This window comes from Diabrotica virgifera, chromosome 9 (genome assembly GCF_917563875.1).
Source record: "Diabrotica virgifera virgifera chromosome 9, PGI_DIABVI_V3a".
Lineage (NCBI taxonomy): Eukaryota > Metazoa > Arthropoda > Insecta > Coleoptera > Chrysomelidae > Diabrotica > Diabrotica virgifera.
Window position 1 is genome coordinate 169,689,349 of NC_065451.1, and position 25,383 is coordinate 169,714,731.

The following is a 25,383-nucleotide window of genomic DNA, read 5'->3' on the forward strand; positions in this document are numbered from 1 at the left end:
TTGATGAGATTGACTTTTTCCAGTAATGTGTTAAATATTCAAAATTTGAAAAATTGTATTTTTAAGATTGCAAACGATACTGGTACTTTCATATTCTAGTAATAAAAAATGAAACAAAAATAAAAAAGAAAAGCAAAATAAAAAAGAAAGAAAAAAAAAGTGTTTAGCACAAACTAAAATATATATTAAAAAAACACAGTAAAATAATAAAAAAAAAACAAAATAAAAAAAAGAAACACAATGTACCTATGTATCTCAAAATAATATTGTGGTATGTACTTATGTTATGAAATAAGAAATGTATGACTATGAATCTGCAATCAATCACAAATACAAACAAGTCTGGCTAACTGCCTCTAACAAAGCCATTTTTCAAAAAAATATATTCTAATAATTATTTTGGCTTAGTGTCGAATACATTTAGCAATAAGTTGTATTGCTATGCAACACTTTTTTTGTCAAGTTGATGATATCACGAATGGTGTGAAAGTATCAGGATGGTGTGAAATATACAGTATGGTGCAAGTGAAAGGAATAAATTGGTTATTTCGTAAGCGGGTGACTTTAACGAAAAATCTTGAAACATTTCGATTTTTAATTTTTTTTTTTTTTTTTTTTTTTTTTTTATTAAACACAAGCTGTGTTTAGACTACTGAAATCTGGTCATCAGTTGACCAATTATCAGTTCTTCTTTAACTTATATTACTAAATGATACATAATCTAAGATCTTAACCCTATGGTGTCCTCTTATTTTTTTTAACAAGTATGAAATTTTAATACTAAAACTAACACACAATACAACACTATGCTCTGCTTTTACACTAACACTTTACACTAACTCAAATGGTTTTCTTCGTTTGAGTCTTCTTTCTAGCCCAGTATTATCGAGGAGCTGGATGGCCTCGATGTTTACATGACTATGGAGCCGTTGTTCGTGACTACCTGCCATCTTCTTGATAACTTTGTCTACATCTTCCATCTCAAGATCCTTGTGGAGGTCGACATTTCGGATATACCAAGGAGCATCAACGATGTTCCGTAATACTTTATTCTGGAATCTCTGGATAATCTGAATATTACTTGAATTGGCACAGCCCCAGAGTTGGCAACCATACATCCATACTGGTCTAAGTATTTGTTTGTATAAAAGTATTTTGTTATATGTGGACAATGCAGAGTTTCTTCTCATCAGCCAATACATTTTTTTGTAACGGATACCTAATTCTTCCCTTTTCTTTTTAATGTGGACTTTCCAGCGAAGCCTTGCATCAAGTGTGATACCTAAATATTTTGCAGAAGATGCATATGGTATTTGGGCATCATTTATTCTAATTGGAGTGTTTTCGATTATTTTATTTGTAAAATTGACATGAATAGATTTAGATTCATTTAATTTGATTTTCCATTTTTTAGTCCAGTTGTGTATTTTATTGATTGCCAACTGTAATTTTTCTGCTGCTTCTTCGCTGGTATCACCTACTGCTAAGATAGCGGTGTCATCTGCAAATGTGGCTATAGTATCATTTTCCATTTCAGGTATATCGTATGTGTATAACAGGTAGAGAACAGGACCTAATACGCTTCCTTGAGGGACTCCTGCTCTGATTTCTTTTAGATCAGTGTACACGTCTTCTTGCTTAATTCTGAAATATCTGTCAGATATATATGATTGTAAAATTTCTGAATATTGTTTAGGCATAAGAATTTTGAGTTTGTAGACTAAACCTTCATGCCAAACTTTGTCGAAGGCCTTAGCTACGTCTAAAAAGATTGTAGAACAGACTTTCTTTTCTTCTAATGATTTCTCAATTATGTTAGTCATTCTGTGTACCTGATCAATCGTAGAATGTTTATTTCTGAAGCCAAATTGGTGGTTTGGAATCATTTTTTTCTCTTCTATTATTGGTTTTATTCTTTTTAGCAGAAGTTTCTCAAAAAGCTTCGACATCACTGGTAAAAGTGATAATGGTCTATATGAAGACACTTCATTTGGTGATTTTCCTGGTTTTGGTATCATTATAACCTCAGCTATTTTCCATAAATTTGGAACATATCTCAATCTAAATGCAGCATTGATGATGTTGGTCAATTTGACTATGGCTTTACGAGGCAGGTTTTTTAGTAATTCTCCAGTAATTAGATCATATCCTGGTGCCTTCTTAGGATTTATATTGTCTTTTATTTCATCAGCTACTTCCTTCGGGGATGTTGGTCTGATTCTCTCCTCTGTCTGATTAGGCTCTATCGATATTTGATCATTATTTTGGTCATCATGCGGTTTAAATGTATTTTCTAAATATGTGGCAAATCTCTCTGCCTTTTGCTCATTACTTCTAGCCCAGCTACCATCTTCTAGTTTAATGGGTGGAGAATGGGTTACTGGTCTTTTTAGCCTTTTTGTAGCTTTCCATAGAGAGTACTCTGTGCTACTATTATCCGTCAACTCTCTCAGGTAATAACTGATTGACTCATTTTTTATATTTTGAATCTCTCTTTTAAGTTTTTGACTAGCATTGTTTAAATTTGTTTTATCTTGGGGTGCTCTGGTTTGTTGCCACTTCCTTCTAAGTTTTCTTTTCTCTTTAATTAACTTTTTAATTTCTTTCGGATAGTTGTTTCCTTTGACGTTTGATCTTATAGTAGGAGTACTTTCCCATGCTGATTTTTGTATATTTTGTACAAGCAACTCAACTTCCTCATCTAGTTGTTCAGGTTTTTTTAATGATACTGCTAGTTCAATTCTATCTTCAACGATTGATCTAAAACTTTCCCAGTCTGTTAGTTTATTTGTTAGTATTGGGTTACAATCCTTTCTGATAATCGTGTCACTCACAGTGAGTATTATGGGTGAATGATCTGAATTCATATCCCAACCTTCATTAATATCTACATAGTTGGATGAAATATTTTTAATAACAAAGAAATCAATTAAGTCCGGTATTTTGTTTGTATCTGTTGGCCAATAAGTCGGTCTACCTGTTGATATTACTTCACATTTCTGTTCTTGTATGGCTGCCAGTAACTCTTTTCCTTTAGTTGTTGTTAATCTTGATCCCCATTGGGTGTGCTTTGCATTAAAGTCACCTCCAATGATATATCTTTTTCGCAAACTTTTCAAGTATTCTACATACTGTTCTTTTTTAATGGAATGCCTAGGGGGGCTATAAATTGAGCTTACATTAACTTCGCAATTAGTTTTGAGTTTGACACATACCGTAGTTGCTTGTATGTGTTCTGTTTCATATTTTAGCTCCTCATAATGTTCAATGTTATCTTTTATTATTAGTGCGCTGCCTCCTTTGGCTGCATTGTCAGGATGTATAGGGTGGTATACCCTGTATCCTCTAAGCTTTATAAAAGATTGTTTCGTGAAATGTGTTTCAGCTATGAGACATAAATCAACTTCTTCTGTATCTAGGATAGTTTGCAGTTCATTTTTATGTTGTAGAAGCCCATTGGCATTCCATTCCATGATTCGTAGTTGCTTAGCCATTTCGAATTTTCGGTATAGCTCCTTTAGCGCTATGTTCCAACCTAGTAACGCGTATATCTATTTGTGTTATTTTGTCATCTATCTTGATGAGTTTTTCTAATATTATTTTCAATGTATTCTCGGTTTCCAATTCTTGGTCCGTTTGTTTTACATTATTAACTACATCACTGTATTTTCTATTTGCAGTGACATTTTTAATTTAAACTCATGATTTTTTAGCATAATATATATCTTACTAGTGACGCTATTCATTTGGGAGTGATGACGTAATCGACGATATTTTTAGTAATAATACGGGTCGTGTGCTAGCTCATTTGAAACATTTGAAACAGTATAATCAATAACATAATTATTTATGCAGGGGCCCAAAAAAAAATTGTTTTTAATTAATTATGTAATTAACTTAATGCAAAATACATTTTACGGAGGCCAGAGAACAGAAAAAAATGTTTATTTCCCAAATAAGCATTGCTTTTCGCTTAAATTCAATGTTCAAACTGCCAAGAGGCAGGTAGCTCTCAGCCTGAACATTGAATTTAGGCGAAAAGCAATGTTATATTTTGAATTATAGTTATTTTCCTAACTAGTGCGAAAAGTGATACTTTCACGCACGAGACTGCCGTTGACCCGAACGACGCATTCCGACCCGACACTTTCCGCATGAGTGAGGAACAATATTTTTTCTAGGGCCGTACGTTTAGAAAAAAGCCACGAAAAATAGAGTAATATCAATTTTTATTTACAAGTGAAAATACACAAATTAATTCTTTGACAAGGTTGTCAAAAAAAACTTTCAATATAATGGGTTACCACGACGACGATATTGATTTCCATGACGACGATTCAAATCCATTGTAATTGTCTACTGATCTGACTTTTAAGTATAGGGCTTTTCATTCACAGTCATTTGTTTCGAGCTTCTATCATATGTTGCATAATCCGTGTATATTTATATTATACACAGATTATACAACTTATGACAGAAGCTCGAAACAAATGACAATCGATGAAAAGCCCTATTATGTAAAAATAATTTTACTTCATCGAATTATCAGTAGTAATTGCACAAGATAATTTTAATAATAGTTATAATTTAGTGAGTGAAATTATGTCAAAGTGTCACGAGAGCAAAAATTCTATATTAATTTCAGAGGTCGAGTGCAATTTGTTGCGATTATTTCGTGAATAAAACTGTTCAAAACCAAAATTTTATTGTAATTTATTTATGTAAGTACCATTAAACACACAGTTTTTATAAATATTTGACGATTGAAAGTCATCACTTTTATAATTTTTAAAACATTAATTGTCATTAATGTCACTGCATGTATTTTTTCGTAGCAACGAAGGGCATCTGACGTAATATACTTAACGACGGGAGATTATCAAAAATTATCGATTTAATTCAGATTTCTGTAGCTTTCTATTGGTCAGAATCTCCTATGAATGAAATAATCAGTAGTAATTGCACAAGAGCACTAAAATTCTATATTAATTTCAGAGGTCGAATGCAATTTGTTGCGATTATTTCATGAATAAAACTGTTCAAAACCAAAATTTTATTGTAATTTATTTATGTAAGTACAAATTAGTACAATTAAACATAAAGTTTTTATAAATATTTGACGATTGAAAGTCATCACTTTTATAATTTTTAAAACATCAATTGTCATTAATGTCACTGAATGTATTTTTTCGTAGCAACGAAGGGCATCTGACGTAATATACTTAACGACCGGAGATTATCAAAAATTATCGATTTAATTCAGATTTCATTAAATTAGTTAATTTCATTGAAACATGAACACAATAAGATAAAATTGAAATAAATTAGTAAATAATATCTAAATATTAGTTTTTTGCATGTATTATAATATATTATAATGTCTTATTACAAGGTATTTTACTTTCAACACGCCGTGGGGGAAAATTTACTTTCACGCACGCCGTGTCTTTCGAAGTCACGAAGTTCACGAAGTTTATTTGAGTTTAGTTTAAGCTAGAGATTTGTAAAGAAATATGGTATAAATAAATTAATAAAGTCGTATATAAATACGAACGCTCGTTTGAATATTACAATATGATAATATCAGCAGAAAAAACCAAATATGTATATGACAATATCTAAATAGCCACTACGATGTAAAATCGAAATTGGTAAGACAATAATAACGTTACAAGGTTTAGATATCTGGGAATAAATATAACTAGTTACGGAGATGTTGAAAAAGAAGTACGACAACAAAGCTTAAAAGCAAGTAAAGCGGCAGAATCTCTTAATGACACAATCTGGACAAACACACACATAAGACAAGACACAAAAGCAATAATCTATAAAGCAGCAATTAGACCTATATTAACATACACGGCGGAGACAAGACCTGACACATCTAAAACGAGACGACTACTAGAAACAACAGAGATGAAAATACTTCGACGAATATCAGGGAAAAGTCTGTTGGATAGGGAGAGAAGCGAAAACATAAGAAGATCATGCAATGTAGAAGACAAAAATGAATGGGTGATAAAACGGAAACAGGAGCGTAACGAACACATTTAATTAGTAGAATGGCAGAGGATAGAATAGTACGAATAGCACGAGATAAGTCACCAAATGGACGAAGAAGTATTAGCAGACCAAGAAAAAAGTAGTGCGATAATTTAAACGATTTAGGAGGCTAATATTAAAGAAGAAACATGCTTTAATTTGAAGCATACAAACAAGAAAGAAGAAGAAGAGGAAAGTTTTCGAAAACGATATCCGGAGTGGGAAATCTTAACTATAAAATGTTAATCAATATTATAAGGGATCGCAAAATTAAGGCTTCCATAATTTTTACCCAACAGTATATTTTTTTTATTTCTACAGAAAAATATATATACAGCAAGGAAATCGGAAAATAAATTTATTAGATAGATTCTACATATTTCATTCCCGTACTAGTGGAAGATCTTTTATGACATAATATATTCCCAGTTATATCCATTGGCCACTTATCAGATGCATTGTACAAATTTATGACAGCGAGCCCGCAGACCCTTGTGACTTTGCTTTTGCACTCTGTCTCGAATATCTCGATAATTTAATAGAAAATGGACAGCGGGATGCTGGTAGCGCATTATGGGAAGAGAACATAAATCAAATTTATGCTTTTAAGGTAATAGTCCGGCAGTTAAAAGGTTAGAGAGCGTCTACGTGCGCACACGACCTGTGCGATACTTTCGCTATTAATTCTTGTGCCAAAAGGAATTTTGAGAGATTCGGTAACGTTAGAGGAATTTTAAATAGCATTACTTGTTGGTTGGTACATTAGTAACTCTTTATTCAATAATACTTAGATTATGTTTCACTACATTCAAAAACAGTGAAATATCTTAGACGCTTATTACTAGAGTCCGGATTTCTAAGCATAATGCTTATGGTAAATAATACAAGCGGGACTGTTTTCTTTTTAAATATGAACGAAATATTCAAAACTATGTCATTATGTCACCATTCACCATTTTTGATCCTTTTTTTGCTTTTTAAAATTTTTATGCCTTTTTTTAATGTATGCGAATCATTTTTGCATTTGCGAACAGTAGAAATTTAATTTTGATCTATGCAGGGCAATGGTGGACTCTGATCTCTCATTAAATAAATTGCAAAATGAAAGTTTTAAATCATTTTTGGAAAAGTACTATCAAAGACATGTGCCAGATGAAAGTATTCTATGCCAAAAAATATGCGATAAAAACATTTTCAAGATTCGTAAATAAAGCTTTAAAAAATTTTTATCTTCTCGAGGCTGTGCCCACCAACAAAATAGTATTAATTGCTTTCCGACGCTGCACCATATATAATCAAGACAGCATCAAATATTAAAATGTTTTATCCAAATCTAACTCACTGTACGTGTCTAGCACCCGGCCTGAATCGCGTTGTTGAGACTATGCGGCTGCAATTTCTACTTGTTAATGAGCTGATAAAAAATGGAAAACATATTCATTAAAGCTCCTTTAAGGGTGCAACTTTTTAAAGAAAGATTCCCTAACACTCCATTACCACCGGAACCAGTGTTATGCTTTTTCTCATGAGGATATTTCAGTGCGTCACAGTTTTTCGATTTCTTTCTAACAGACATGATGAGAGCGGTCTTCAGGCCAGACATTGGAAAGGCAGACGATAATGTCAACTAGGATATGGAAGGCATAAAACCCTACGAAATCCAAATGAAGAAGATTCAGTAGAAAAATAGACGAATACATACATCAATGTAATATTTGGGATAGGGTAAGGATTGTTTATTTCGTAAGGATTAATATTACAATGGTCCCCGTTTAGGACGTTAGTCCTCTTCAGGGTTCGTGTTGGATGTTTCTTGTGAGCCGTAAAAGCAAACAGTCCAAAAAAACTCTGGTCAAGGTGTGGTGGCGCTCTGCGATGCCGGACGGTGTTGGTTCAGCCAGCTATCAGAAGTCAGAGAAAGAGGTTTGACCGTTGGTGGTGGTTCTTATGGATATATGTGTGTACTGTCCATGCTTTAGTCCATGCTGTCCAAGCCAGCGGCCCTCGTCGGCGGTCAGGAGGTGGTTTTTGGACAGCGCATGGACAGTGAGCGTTCGAATGTTAGAAAATAGTTGCGGCTATTTTCTTGGGGCGAACAGGTATAATTGTGCAATGAAGTTGGGAAACCGCAAAAAACCAACTTCTCCCTGTTCGGGGTAAGCATGAGGATTAGATGAGGAGGGTGCGGAAGGCTGGAGGGGTAGCCTCAAGGATATCTTCGTACTCAGCCGGGAGATCGTCAATGCATGATTGCATTAGAATGGACGGTGGATGGAGTTTTTTCCGTTTGGGCTTTCGGCTGCGTACGTGGCCAAAAGAAGAACACGAACATTTTAGAGTGTTTTGGGTGTCGGATTGGGGACCGTTGATAATTTTTGTTGTGAAGTTCCTGTTCAGTGAGAGTATCCTCTTAGTAATTGTGGGGACGTTTGAAATGTTATGGATTTCGTTACTGGGATATCTCCAGGCCTTGTAGTTCGCTGCACGCAGGATTCTGCGTTCCGCCTGCAACAACCTACGATTTTGATCACGATTGAGTAGGCAATAGAGGCCTGATGGTCGAATATAGGTTTTATAAGTGTGTATGAGAGTCTTTCTGTGTGTCTTGCCAATTGCCCCAGCGAGAGGATTAAGGAGTCTGGCTCTATTTCTTACCCTATCTAAAGTTGCCTTTAGGTCTGCATCCGAGTTGAGAGTCTTGGTAAACAGGACTCCCAAGTAGTTAGCAGTCGGGCTGAGCAAGAGCCTTTCTCCCATCAAACTCAGTGGATATTGGTCGTCTTCATTTCTAATGATTTTGTGTGACACAGAGGGAGCGCGAAACACAATGGTTGTTGTTTTATTCGCGTTTAATGTGACTCTCCACTTATTGCACCATTCTTCGACCGCGTTCAACAGAGTCTGTGCTCTTCTATGAATGAGTGGTGGGTAATATCGCGTGAATGTTGTGAGCAGAGCCGTGTCGTCAGCGTACAGGAACAGATGCGTACCTGGGATATTTTGGTTTGAGAGGTCACTGTTGTAGATGATGTACAACAGTGGTGCTAGGACTGAACCCTGGTGGACTCCAGCTTGTGGAGTAAAGAGGGTTGACTTATGGTCGCTTACTTTCACTCTAACAGTTCGGTTGTGAAGGTATGAATGTATAATTTTGGTAAATTGTAATGGTAGCCCGATGTCCATAAGTTTCCGAACAAGTCCGTCGTGCCAGACCCAATAGACAAAATAAATAGAATTAAATATATAGTATATTCCCTAACAACACACAACATTCCAGGAATGTACTATCAAAGTTCTATTAATGTTTGAATGTGCTGGATATTCAAGGAACATTCGGTGAACATCTGATTAAATTATTGGTGGAATGTTACCACAAGACATTCTATAAACATACTACCACTGTCCTATATTTTAAGAGAGGCCATTTAGTATTCAATTTGCGTTCATTTTCAGATTTGTATCTATGTAGGGTCGCGTGGTGATCACCTTTCATGATCACCTAAAAATTGCTGATTGGAAAATGGCAAATGGAAATTAGTGGTTCTGTCTGTTAGTTTTGCTCTGGCTGGATCTCTTTTGTTTAAACAATTATGTAAGTATTATAAAATCCGTTTTCAATTTTCTTTATTCTTTATGAAACGAATTATTTATGCATATTATTACCTATAAATAGTACCTATTTCTTTTGATTTTTAATTGTAAAGAATAGAAAAACTACCATTTATTTTAAATTTTTTTAGAATCAGCTGAAAGTGCTCTACAAAAAATTCAGGAAGGAAACGTATAGCCTTGTGGCTATGAAAGGCAAAAGAAAGATACAAAAAGTGTATTGACTAGTTGGAAGAAACTCCACATTGTCGATACATGATAAGTTATTACTTATAAACATAAAGAAATATTAAGACCTGTATGGACTTATGGATGCCCACTATGGGGGTGTACTAGACCAAGTAATATAAAAATAATACAAAGATTCCAGAACAAAATACTGAGAAATATTGTAGATGCTTCTTGGTATGTGACAAACAGTGATCTCCATAAGGGCCTAGGAATGGAACCTGGATATAATGATCATGAAGATGGCAGGAAGTCACGAGCAACAACTTCATAAGTACGAGAATATTGCGGAAATCCAGCTCCTCGATACTACTGGACAAACTAGAAGATTAAAGAGGACAAAACCTTTTGAACTAGTTTGAGTGATAGGTGATAGTGAAAAGCAGAGCATAGTGCTTGTGTGCCTGTGTATGTTAGAATAATGCACGATCTTGTTAGAGTAGATAAGAGACGCTATGGGGTAAGCTTTTATTTTAAGGAACAGTAGTAATTTAGGTTAAATTAAAATTGCTCATTGGTCAGTTATGACCAGATTGTAATTGTAATGTACAATTCAATACAATGAATCATCATCTTAGTGACGATTATGGAAAAAAATATGTGACAAGATTTTGTGCAATAAAAATGTTTATATTTATCAAGGATGTATTTATTCTTTGGTATGGCCACATATACTTCTGGTATATCGTTGGTGATGTGACAATATCTCCTATCTGCTTTTTCATGAATTTTGTAGGAGACGAAAACCATTTTTAGGGTCATCTTCTGTTATCACATGTAAATTTTGACATGGTTTTTAGTAAATAGATAGTTGAATTTACAACAAAACATGTCAAAAAACATCATATGAAAACATGAGGTGACTGTAAAAAAAGTTTTTAGTCTCTCTTACAAATCTCATGAAAAAACAAATCGGAGGTATTATGTCACATCAGCGACTATATCTCGGGAACGTCTAAAAAATATACTCTAAATGTCCAAAGAACATTCGTAGTCATTCAAGGAATGTTTAAAATGCTGACACAGGACTTTCCTGGGACGTTCAAGGGATGTTCTTGTACTTTTGGGGTATATCCAGAGAATGTCTAAAAATATACTTTAAATGTCCTAAGAACATTCGTGGACATTTATGGAATGTTCCAATAAGACATTCATTCTTCTTCTTCTTCTTGTGCCACTCCTATCGGAGATTGGAAATCATCAAGGCTACCCTGACTTTGTTTACAGCTGACCTAAAAAGTTCATTAGTGGTGCAGCCAAACCACTCTCTCAAATTCCGCATCCACGACATTCTTCTGCGGCCTGGATTCCGTTTTCCTTCTATTTTTCCTTGCATTATATTTTGAAGTAATGCGTATTTATGACCTCTCATCAGGTGACCCAAATACTCGAGTTTTCTTCGTTTTATCGTTAATAAAATTTCTGGGTCTCTTCTTATCCTTCGTATTACTTCAAGATTTGTGATTCTTTCAACCCAACTTATCTTCAGCATTCGACGGTAGCACCACATCTCGAAACTTTCAATATTTTTTATGTTGTTCTGTTTGAGAGTCCAGGCCTCTACACCGTATAATAGCGTGTTAAATACGTAGCCACTTAGCATTCTTAATCGTAGAGGGATGCTTATATCTCTGTTGCAGAAGAATTTTCTCATCTTTATGAAGGTGGCCCTGGCAATTTCGATACGTCTTTTTATTTCATTGTTTTGGTCTCCAGTTTCGTTTATTAAAGTTCCCAAGTATTTATAACTTGATACTTTTTCAATTTGAATGCCGTTTATACTAATATGTGCTGGTTGTGTCATGATTTTACTGAAGACCATACACTTGGTTTTTTTGATATTAATGTTTATGCCATAATTGTTGCAAGCAATATTTATGTTTGTAAGTAATCGTTGTAATTCTTCTACTGTTCTTGCAACTAGTAGAGTGTCGTCTGCGTATCGAATATTATTTACCTCTCCATTGATTACGATTCCTTCATTTGCTTGCAAAAAGGCTTCCTGACAGATGCTTTCACTATATACATTAAATAGCAGTGGTGACAAAATGCATCCCTGTCTTACTCCTCTACGTATTTCTATTGCTTTTGATATCTCGTTTTCTATTTTGATGTTAGCTTTCTGATTCCAATATAAGTTGAGAATTATTCGCAGATCTTTATTATCTATGTCTTTTCTTTCAAGAATGTCTCTTAGCCTATCGTGGCGTACTCTGTCAAACGCTTTTTCAAAATCGATAAAACATGCATGTACTTCTTGATTAACGTCTAGGCATCTTTGTGTAAGAACATTCAAACCGAAGAGAGCTTCTCGAGTACCTAGTCCTTTTCTGAACCCCATCTGTGTATTACTAATATCTGACTCCAACTTTTGATAAACTCGGTTGTGGATGATTTTTAGAAATATCTTTAGTAGATGGCTCATTAAAGATATTGTTCGATGTTCTGAACATTCTTTTGCATTGGATTTCTTTGGCAGTGTAACGAATGTAGACAGCAGCCACTCTTGAGGTATAATACCAGTATTGTATACTGTGTTAAATAAGTGCAATATTATACCTATTGATTCATCATTCAAGAGCTTTAGTAATTCAGTAGGAACCTCATCGGGTCCATTTGCCTTTCCAGTTTTGGAATTTATAAGTGCCATTTCTACTTCACATTTTAGGATTTCAGGTCCCGTTTCACCATTTACCTTGTCAATGTTATTTCTGTTGTCCTCAAACAATTCTCTTATGTATTCACTCCATCTATTAATTTTTTTTGTTAAGTCTACAATAATATTTCCGTCTTTGTCCTTAAACAAACTTATTTGATGTCTTCTTTGCGTTCCTGTAAGTTCTTTTACTTTTTTATGTATATTGAATGTGTCATACTTACTTTCATATTCTTCCATTTCTACACATTGTTCTTTAATCCATGATTCTTTGGCCTTCTTTATTATTTGCTTTATGTTCTTATCAACCTCTCTGTATTTTTCTGAATTATTCTTCAATTTGCGTCTTTCATCCATTAGTTCTAGTATGTCTGGTGTCATCCACACCTTATGTTTCTTTGGAGATTTGGTTAGGTGTTTCTTTCCCGTAGTTCTTATTATAGTGTTTATATACTTCAATTTTTCATCTATGTTGTCTGTTCTGCGGATTTGGTTTTCTGCTACACTGAGGTCGGTGTTGATTTCTTCGCGCACTGTTTGTCGTCGGTGTTCACTTTTAAGCTGACTTAAGTCTAACGTTGGGATGATGGTTTTTCTCATTTTTTTTGGTCTAGCTTTTAACACAGATACTACTGGATTATGATCCGAACCGATATCAGTTCCAGGGTAAGTTTTAGTAGATTTCACGGCATTACGGTATCTTTTTGTCACCATTCAGGGAAGACCTTCAGGGAATATTTAAAAGGCTGACAGAGGATTTGCCTGGGACATTCAGGGGGCGTTCTTGTGCTTTTGAGGACATTCCAGGAATGTTTTCAATGTCCTGTGTGTATATCCTAGGAACATACATGGAATGTTTGGTGTTATTTTGGCTATATAATATTTGAATAGAATTTTTCACTCATAAGCTGTGTGTGTGAAACGATGTATTTAAATCTTTTCATCCTATTTACTACATGAATGAACATAGGACAAAATAAAGAGAATTAAATATAAAGTACATTACGAGTATAGATCAAAATTAAAATAAAATTTTTCAGTCATGAAAGTTTTTGTGTAAGACAATCTGTTTAAATATTTTCATCCTATTTACTACCATAAAACGAATATTTTCTTTTGAGTCGTCATATTTAGATGAAGAGATTTTTCCGTTGAAGACGGATAATATCTTCCATAAATTGCTTTTATAAAGTCATGCTTTTATCCTTACAATTTTTATTCCAAATGGAAAACAGACGTTGACGCTTAGCATTAGTTCTGCTACCTCAGCTGCATACAACAGATTTGAGATGTAATCGCCGTCTTGACCCATTTCACGTTGTGTGCAAAGCCACTGTTCCTCGTCTCTAATCCAAAAGCAACACAACATCGTACAGGTCTGGTTCGGAATTTTCAATGAACTTAGTTTAATATTGATGTGGCTCTAATCCCGTATTTGATTCAATCAATGCTTAATATCAAATCGGAGTGTAAGATGTCGAAGGAACTTGTTTAACTGGAATGAGTGCCTTTGTTAACGACGAAGGAAATCCTGGATGCACTAATCGATAGCATTTAAGTTGGTATTAACGTCTCGTTTTACATTGCATAGACATGTAACGTAATACATAATACATATACCATTATTAAAGACAAAGTAAAACATTAGATATCATTGTAAAAGAATATTCTAAAATTAATTTTCATCTTTAAACTAAATAATTGTATTTAAAAGCGTATGCGCAAAATTTCGTGCCAATACTTTTTAAATGCTTTAATTTTTTTGGAATCCTTAGAAACTAATAATTATGTTTGAAAAATTTAAAGGCAGAACGAAATATTACATAATTACCGAGGGCAGAAAGTCTCTGAAAACTTCAATAATGTTTATTTTAATAAGTTACAGGAGCAAAAAAAGATAAAAAAATTGTGTGAATTTTAATTTCAAATGTCTCATTCAAAAGAAACTTTTTGTTTATTCTAAGGGATTTTCGGTCCTCGGTAATAATACATTTTCTTTTAATATTTCATTTTATATTTTATTTTAATATGTCATTCTGCGTTTAAATTTTTGAAAAATATTTATTAATTTTCTCACGATTCGTAAAAAAATTAATGCATTTACAGAGCATTGGTCCAAATTAACTAGTTTTGATGGGAAATAAGCCGCAATTTTAAATATTAAATTATTCTACTTTAAAATGTATAATATGTCTGAATTGCCGATATACATAAATGAGTCAGATTAAATAAATTATTAGAAGAACTTTTTACTAAGCAAATTTTTGTTTAATTCATCAATATTTTTTGTATTTTGACAACGGCATCCGATTTGGACGTCGAAACGTTAATAAAATAATTTTTTTAGTAAAATTGTTGTTTATTTCCCATCAAAACTGGTTAATTACAAAAATGCCACAAAAAATAGCTTCAGAAGGATACTGTCATACACGTTTTATGTGCCATTCAGCTGCTAAATAACATACCCCCACATAATTATTGTGAATTTTACATTGATTAGTTTTTTTAAAATCTTTCATGACATAACGTTTGTATAATATACATTTCCTTTACTGCTTTATGTTTTCCACAATCTCCCGTAAATATCAAAATGCGATCTTTAGTACCAAATCGGAAAACCTTTTCTACAATACCTCATAAAATGTACAGGATTCTCCATCGAGCCCTTTCTCCGTTTTTTCGAACGACCCCAATAGAGGAAAGAGTGTGCGAGAGCTTTGAATGGCCCAACATATGATATTCCTTTTCTGTATAAAAACTCTGGGATATATTCTAAATCTCCGAAAACGTACACAGAAGAATACAAGACGACATCGTATATTTGAAAAATGAGAATGTTTTGTGTTTTCCTTTGTACGGGGCCTCCGTTTAATAAACTAAAGATTTCTATTTTGAGGAAAATGTAAAAAAATTGGAATTTAGTGTATCATCTGGCAGTAAGTATCAGTGTATCAGTGACTGTAAGCGGTAAGGTGATACACACGGATATAGAGTATTAGGATTACAGTCGACTCGCGTTAATTCAAATCTGCGATAATTCGAACCTCTCTATAATTCAAAGTTATCACGAGTTCCCTACAAAATCTCTTTATATTTCAAACTAAATCAATAAATTTTTATGCACTTGGTAATTCGAGTGAAAAAATCATTGCTATATTACAAAACGATGCGTTAATTCGAACCCATCGGTGTCCAGCACTCGACAATTCAAAGTTGCAGAGAGAAAGATGCGGAAAGATTATAGTAAGTAAAGTTTTCTGTACTTTTTCTTCTGTACCTGCTTCAAAAAATCCGGTTTCTTAAAAGAAGATCAGGAAATCTTCCAATACTTATGGATGATGAAGAACCAGCAATAGAACCATTAGTTGACATCAGCGGTGTGAGTTTTTCTGACTTTGTTCAAATAGATGAAGATGTTGCTGTCTCAGGTTCACTAACCGATGGCGAAATTTTATCTGCGACAGATACGAATGAAAAAAGTAACGATGAAGATGAGTACGATACATAAGAACCTTTGGCAGAGGTGTCAGTTAAGGAAGCAAATTCCTCATTAGATACCTTACAAACCTTCTGTCTACAAAACGAAAGTGATGAAAAAGCATTTCAGGCACTTTTTTTCTCTTAAAAAAATTTATTGAGCACTCGGAGTAGCAGCAATGTGCTTTGAAGCAAACCAGTATAATATAGTTCTTTCGAAAGATTGATTAATTCACATTATGAATACATACATGTATGTACACGAAGGTACCTCTAAACTTTTGTCATCGTTATAGCAGTTAATAAATAATAATTGATCAACACTTAATAATTCGAAGATTTATTTATTTTCTCTCACAAATTTCGAACCATGTGATATTTCAAACATTCAATAATTCGTAATATTTTAAGAGTCCCTCGAGTTTCGAATTAACGAGAGTCAACTGTATATGAAAATCAGCTGATTTATTGAAAATTATTTGAAAAATCTATTAGATGAAAAATATATGTTTCTGCTGATTATTTATTCATCATAATCTTTCCAACAACCGATAGTTTTGGGAAATTTATTTTTAAATGATTTACAACAAGTAAAAAAGGAGCTGGAACTGCGCGCTCCTTAAAGAGAAGAGCACCTGTAATCTGTTCCGCGTTGCTTAGTGCTTCCAGGACTGTTTCAAACTATAGACAATCAAAAGCCTTCTTGTAATCGACAAAAATACAACGACCAGTGGTATGTAAGTTGTACTCAATGTATTTTTCAATCATTATCTTTATGGTATTGTGACGATAATATAATTTTATCGTCTAGAGTACGCCAATGAATTAAGTAAAACGTGTTCTTGTACCGTCTTGGACGATATAAAAGTCGGATCGAAAAGCCTAGTTGATTATTATTCTTGGAGCGTTGATCGAAGAATAATAAACAATAGCGAGGTATAAGAGGTGAGTTTATGTAGGTAGTATTTCCCGACCATTTTCCGCTGTCGTTTTGGCGAGCTGAGCGAATCCGACAGTTTTCCTCTTACCTATCCTTTTACCTATCCTTATACGAGCGGTGATCGTATATCCCTATTATGTCTTTTCATCTGGTGAGCTGAGCGAGATTATTTTTCTTCCCTTTCCTTATACATTCATGTCGTATTAATAAAAGCAATTCCTATTTCACTCGATCGTCAAAATCATTCATTCATGTACAAAATATCGTCACATTCGGCTCGAACAGAAAGCTCGATGCGTAGATTATAAATATATGTTATTATCGAAATTAACGAGTAATTAAGGCTAATTATCTTATCTTTTGTATGTTTTGATTCCAAATAAAAATGTCTTAAAAAGCGAACTCTTTTCTTCGATTGATTTAGTTACCTTGGAGTAACAACGCAACAACCTCGTTACATTGGCGCCCGAGCATTTATTTTAACAGGGTTTAAGACATGTAAACAAATATATTATAAATATGGCGGAATCAGAAGATACGTTAATAGGCTATTGATTATGTACTATATAAAGGAACTACAACGTTAACGGGGTTTTATTATTTCGTATGGTCAATGACTATGAAAAAACCGCGGAGTTCTATCATTTAAAGGGGTGCGTTTTTGAGAAATGGGTGCATTAGTCCCTGGGAGCAGATTACATTAGACTGAGTTCTATGCACATTTGGTACAAAGACGTCTAATAAAAATTGTTCCTGGTTAAATTTCCTATCTAAATATAACTTTTTAAAGTCAAAGATACTGTATTTTACAAAAATATATTCAAAACAAGAAGCACAAAGAAACCCAAAAGAAAGAAATTTTTTTTTGTCCCATAACTTTTTCCACGGGGATATAAGTATAGACATTACTTCACAAAAAAAACTTACATATTTTATCTTTTTGTATTTAAAATGATGTTTGGTAGAGTCATTAGGATTTACAGTTTTCGAAATATGATTTTTCAACGTTCGCCACTCACAGTAATTTTGGGAAATTTTCTTTGTTATTTCGCAAATATTGTTCTGTAACTTTTTTCTACGTAACTTTAGGCATATGCAATGGTACATATAAGAGGAATAGAAATCAACTACCTTTAAAAAGTTCTACTGTATAATGTTGTACGACTTCTTTTAAAGAAATTATCTTCTTCAAGACTATACTTTTAACGGGTTTTTATATTTTTTACGATTATTTTTAAAATTTCCCCTTATAACTTTTTTTTCCTACATTTAGGTATATTATATGTATAATTAAAAAGAAAGCTTATTCTGTTTACTTTAAAATGGTGTATTATAAAAAATTCTAGGATTATTTTTGAATAAGATATGCTTTTTCAAACTGTAATAAGTACTTGCAACGATTTTTGATTGCAGGATTATTTTTTAAATTCCTCATTATAACTTTTTTATGTGATTGTGTGTTATGATTGAATCTTATTTTTTATAGGTAATATTTTGGATCCACTTGACTCGGTCGGGCAAACTTCCAAATATGGATTCATTCCAATATTTACTGTCAAAGCTCCTGCACCACAAGTTTTGCTTGAAAAAGTAGCATGTAAATGTACCAAAGGATGTACAAAAAACTGCGGTTGTAGGAAGATAGGAATTAGTTGTTTAATATTCTGCACAGGGGGCATGTGCATGGGTACTAATTGTGGGAACTCTAAGATAACAAGATAACTGAGGTGTCAGAGGAAGATATTGAAGCTAATGCTAACGAAGAGATGGACTTTGATTTTGAAAATTTTTTAAATGTCAACGTTTAAATAATTTTTCCACCTACCTCTTCCGAAAGTATACTTTTCCGGACCTGATTGTAGGGAGCAAAGTTGTACTTTTCCTCCCTAGGGGGGAAAAGTAAAAGTGACGTCATGGTATTTCATTCATGAAATATAACTTATTGACGCCCTGTACGATATCTATTTTCTATTACGTAAGTATCTATATATTTTAACGTTTATTTAAAAACACTCTGTATTTTGCAAAATGGTAAAAAACAGTAAATTGTTATTCTGATTTAACAATGCTTACATTAATAATTTGACTTATATTTGACAGTTGACAGCTATATTGTACCTACTTGTTAGTTTTAGTTCTAATAAATTTTGTTGGTTAGTTACATAAATAAATTAAGTAAAAATGAAAAAATGACTTGTTATTTGAGGAAGGTGGAAAAACCATATGTATAACATGGTAGTAAAGTGCCTTTTCCTCCCTTGAATGACTACTGTAAACTTCATTCTCGGGAGGAAAAGTAGCACTTTCCTCCATTGTTATACAAATAGCTATTAACTAAAGTGATGTTTCCTAAGACCAATATTTATGTAATTTTTGTAAAAGAAATAATTTTAAATAATACAGGTAAAAAAATATCAAAGAATCACTCGGTTTCCATTACATATTTAACCCTTAAACGCCCAACCTTTTTTAGGTTCCATGTACGCCCAAGGGTGGGTAAAAAATGTCCACCTCGAAAATAGCTAATATATTTATTGAGAGTTGTTGGAAATGGATTAAACTTAAGATTATTATGCTTAATAAACACAGCATCTTCTAAAATATTAATATAAACAATTTACAAACCTTACAACAAAATTACAATGTACATCAAAATTAACATACCAGTAAAAGCCAGTAATTCAGATTTGTCAATTTTCTCCACATTCTTCCTTTCAACCTCTTCATTGGCGGATAATTATGTAGATTATGTAATTATACGCCGATAATTATATGGATTATCTTCCTATTAACGAGAAAATATGTAGAAATCTTTAGTAACAAGTTTTACCAAGGGTGTACTTTTTATGCCCACCCATATTTAACTCAAGATGCTACTTTTATTTTCAAAAATATCGATAGAACCAAATTAACATTCGATAAAGGGCTGTCTTTTTAACTAACAATAAATATATTTTTTTAATTTTTAAACACGTAGTAAATATGTTACAAGGGAATACGCATTAGGTGGACATTTTTTACCCACCCTTGGGCGTTTAAGGGTTAAATATAGACGATACACCATTTTAAAGAACAGAAAGTAACCCCCCTTTATTGAGCAATATATAATATATTCATGTACAAGAAAAAAAGTGTTATGAGAAATTTCAAAAATGATCGTAAAAAATGTAAAAAATAATATTTATTTTTATTAGTTATTATATAATAATATAATATATAATATATAATATAATATTATATAATAATATTTTTTTATTTTTATATTATATTATAAAAAGTCCTTAAAAGTATAAAATCTTGAAGAACCATAATATCTTTAAAAAAAGTCATACTACGTTATACAGTAGACCATTTTAAAGGTAATTGATTTCTATTCCTATTACGTGTACCATTGCATATACCTACAGTTACGTAGAAAAAAGTTACACAACAATATTTGCGAAATAACTAGGAAAATTGCCCAAAATTGCTGTGAGTGGCGAACTTTGAAAAATCATATTTCGAAAAATATAAATCGTAATTACCTCCACTAAACAACATTTAAAAAAAAATATGTAGGTTTTTTTTCTGTAAGCAATATCTATACCTATATCCTCGTGAACAAAAGTTATGGGACAAAAAACAAAATTGATTTCTTTTGGGTTTCTTTGTGTTTCTTCTTTTGACTATATTTTTGTAAAAAAAGTATCATTGCCTTTAAGAAGTAATATTTAGATAGGAAATTTAACCAGGAACAATTTTCATGTAGATATGTTCGTACCAAAAGTGCATAGAACTCACCCTAATGTAACCTGTGCCCAGGGACTAATTCACCCATTTCTCAAAAACCCACCTCTTTATATGGTAGCACTCCGCGGTTTTTTCATATATAGATGTCCACTGACCATAGGAAATAATAAAACCCTGTTAACGTTGTAGTTCCTTTTAGCTATCTTATTTTGAATATAATCAATAGCCTATAAGCTTAGAAATAGCGGATGAGACGGTAGGCTGGGTATATAAATTAAAGAAAGAGGAATTAAGCAATGTTATGGCAGAATTTAACTTAAATACGACAGGTAAATTAGACGATCTTCGATCAAGAATGGTACTTACGCTCAAAAAAGACCGGCACAGTTACTAATATCGAAACTGAGGATTCTAAAACAGATGACACACAATCGGAAAATGAACACAGTCAAATAATGGACACAGTTAGAAAATGGGGCTTACATTTGGACGGATCCAAAGACCCTACAAAATTTTTGAGAGGCTATACGAACTCAAAAGTTTTTACCGGATTCGAGACTACGCTTTATTGAAAGCACTACCAGAAGTATTTAGGGGAAAAGCGATGCTATGGTTCCAAAACAACGTCGACACCTGGTAAATCTGGAACAATTTTACGGAGGATTTTAACTTGGCTTTTAAATCAGCAAACTGGTTAGACGATTTCGAAGACCAAATCAGAACAAGAACGCAGAAAACAAACGAACGGTTTAAAGAAGGTACGGCAAAATGGACAAAACACAAGAATTAAAAAGAATTTACAAAAACGTACACGCAAATTACAACAAATAGTCATGTCATAACCTGCCTTGAAGGATGCCTGTTTTTTAGGCCAATAGAAATAAATTTTAGGTGTTAATCTCTTGATCTATATTTTTTTCTTCCTGCTGCTTTTATTGTCTCAATAAGGAGTCCATCGTCAGGCGAACGATGGTTCTTTATTTATTTTCAAGCTGCTCTTACTTGTGACACCGTAATGGCCAATGGGCAAAAGTAGTTAATATGTCTGGTAAGCTGTCAGAGAAGCTAAAAACAGAAATCTGGAAGAACAGTGTGAAGAAATCAAGATATTGGAACGTAAACACGATTCCTTCAACCTCCACACAAAGATCAAAGAAGCAGCAGGCATCTATAAATCAAAAAGGCCGGAACACTTAACAGACGCTTAAGGAAATCCAATAGTTGATATTGAAGAAACAAAAACAACATGGATGAACTATGTGACAACAACATTTGAAGACGACAGGAATGTCACCATCACACAAAATAAAAATGATGATACCGGACCACCTATTCTCGAAGCGGAAGTAGAAGCTGCTATAAACAACATTAAGGAGGGAAAAGCCCCAGGACCAGACGAGTTCTACTCAGAATTTTTGAAAATTATGGATAAAGACGAAGTAAGAAGACTTACCTTGATCTTCAACAATATATACCAAAGTGGAAAAATATCCCAACAGTGGCTAAGATCAACTTTTATAACAATCCCTAAAAAACCCAATGCCAAAAAATGTGAAGATTATCGAATAATAAGCCTTATGAGCCATCTCCTGAAGACTTTTTTAAAAATTATACATAAAAGAATATATAAAAAGTGTGAACAACACATGACAAACACACAATTCGGCTTCAGGGATGCATTGGGTACTCGAGAGGCACTTTTTGCAGTACAAGTTCTCTTTCAAATATGTAAAGACGTGAATTGTGATATATATGTGTGTTTTGTTGATTACCAGAAAGCGTTCGATATAATAAAACAGGACGAACTGACGAAAATGTTAAATTCAATTGGTCTAGACAGCAGAGATCGCCGTATAATAAACAATATCTATTACGAACAAACTGCAGCTGTTAGAGTAGGGGATCAGTTAACAGACGACATAAAGATAAAAAGAGGTGTGCGACAGGGATCTATATTGTCCCCATTATTGTTCAATACATATTCAGAGCACATTATGAACCTAGCGCTAACGGACATAGACGAGGGAATACTTATATACGGAGAACGATGGAACAACATAAGATACGCTGATGATACTGTCATTTTTGCAGACAGTCTTGAAGGTCTGCAGACACTTGTCTCCAGGGTGGCAGAAGTAAGTAGCAGGTTTGGGCTTGATTTTAACATCAAAAAAACCAAATACATGGTTATAAGCAAAAATAGGATACCACCTGGTCAATTACTAGTTAACCAACAACCTATAACACAAATCACCAACTTTTGTTATTTGGGTGCAAACTTAAATGAACAGTGGGACCAATCGACGGAAATTAAGATAAGGATCGAGAAGGCAAGATCAGCTTTCGTCAAAATGAAAAAAAATCTTTAACAGCCACGATATAAAATTGGAAATAAAAGTTCGTTTACTAAAATGCTACGTATTCTCCGTTCTTTTATATGGCGTGGAGTCATGGACCTTAACTGAAGCATCACTGAAGAAACTCGAAGCATTTGAGATGTGGTGCTATAGACGCATGTTGAGGATTTCCTGGATAGACAGAGTTACCAACGAAGAAGTTCTACATAGAATGGGTAAAGAGCGCGAACTAGTCGTAACCATAAAACGTCGCAAACTGGAATACCTGGGCCATATAATGCGCAATGAACAACGATATGACCTACTTCGGACCATACATCAAGGTAAAGTGCATGGGAAAAGAGGTCCAGGACGAAGAAGAATATCCTGGCTGCATAACCTGCGAAAATTGTTTAACTTAACCACTTTTACCGGACTTTTCAGGGCAGCAGTCAACAAAGTCAGAATAGCCATGTTAGTGTCCAACATCCGTAACGGATAGGCACCATAAGAAGAAGATGTCTGGTTTATGAGAGTTCTTATCGTGCCAGGAAAATGTTTTGTGGTCTCTGGTTGGTATAAATGACTTTATAAAACTCTCTAGTTATTTTCAAAATGTCCCTTTTGTCTCTTTTAGCCTTTCCGTCTTTGTCTCTCAGCATGTATATTTCTTTTTTACTTTGTGTGAGTTCTCATTATTTTTAAACCTTTGTTCTCTTCTACTGTGTGAGTAACAGTACTACACCTCCTTAGATCCTTTCTAATTTTTGCTAAAATTTTGTTATTTAATTTTCTATATTCTTGTTTGTTTTCCGTTTGTTTCTCGCTTAGTTTTCGTCGTATTTTCACTAGAGCTTTGGCATCTCTGCTAATCTTTTCACTTTTGGTGTCATTTTTCTTGCAAAATTTGAGTGCTGCGAACAATACATAAGAAATAATCGTATCTGTATATTATCAACATTTTCGATATCATCGTTATTAATTCAATAAATCTTACGCTGATTTTAATTTGCTACATAGTACAATGTTTTACTCGTGTAAATTTATAATAGTCGGTAGCTGCAAATATTCGACTACAGTAATTTTACAATTTTAGCGAGAAATATAAGAGCCAGTTAAGAATAAGGCACGTAATTTTTTTCCCAAACACATACTTATCTCATGTTAAGTTGATTAAATTATACTTATTAAAGTCGATGAAAAAACCTGCGTGTTGTACGATGCTTTTAACAATTAGGAGAGGTTGTTCACCACAATTACTCACATCTTCGTGTGTAAAGTGAAAATTTTGAAGATCACGATATATAACCGGATTGTATGTAGATTTGGAATAAATTAAACAATTAACCGTACATACAAACTGCTAGCAAAAAGACCCCTTTCCCCTCTACTATTTTTTGAACGGCCTATTATAATAATAGTCAAGTTTGAAAAGAAGAAATAACCGGACATAGGCTTCTCAACTAGTCATAACAGGTGACGTAATAGCGGCAGATGACGTTACAGAGCCACTGTGATGATAATTTTAAATTATGGCAAGTGAATGTATGTATTTCGTTTGAAAGGAATTGAAAATACCTATTGAATCATACTAATTTTGTTCGGATTTAAGCTGATTTTGATAAATAATTTAAATAAATATAGTTTCCCATTTAATTAATAAAGATTTGAGAACCAGATCTTATTCTAAGTTTTCATGTGTTTCATCTACTTCCTAGATAGATAGATAGATAGATAGATAGATAATTTTATTAACACTTGGTTACATACACTTATGCATAGGGGGACATGTCAAAAAATACAATAAATATTACAACACTACAATTACAAACAAAGATAATATATAGTACAAGACAAATACATAATAAGTTGCCAACAATTATTCTATAAAAATCATGTCAATACAAAAATTAAAATTCGCCCCAGAAATTGGACATCTTCTAAATAATAATTAGAGCTAAGCATTCTGTAAATTCACGTACTGAATAGAAGGCATGGTTTATTAAGAATTGTTTTAAGTTTTTTTGGAAAGTTCTTAGTGAATTAAAATTTTTAAAACTAGATGGTAGTGTATTAAAAAGTAGGGAGCCTGCATATTCGGGAGATTTTCTAAAATTAGTATGAATATGACGGGAATATGTAGTACTAATAGTACTACATACATCTTATTGCTAAACTTTTATCGTCATCATTCAAAATTGTCGAGCACTCAACGAAAAAGGTACGTAATGTTAATAAAAATGTTAATTTAGACAACAAATTCAATACTTAAAATTTGTCCAATTCTTGGTTTTATTGGAACAACAAAGCGGTTCATCAATTCATTATTTTCGTTAGTTGATCCAATTTATTACGTTTATTAAAAT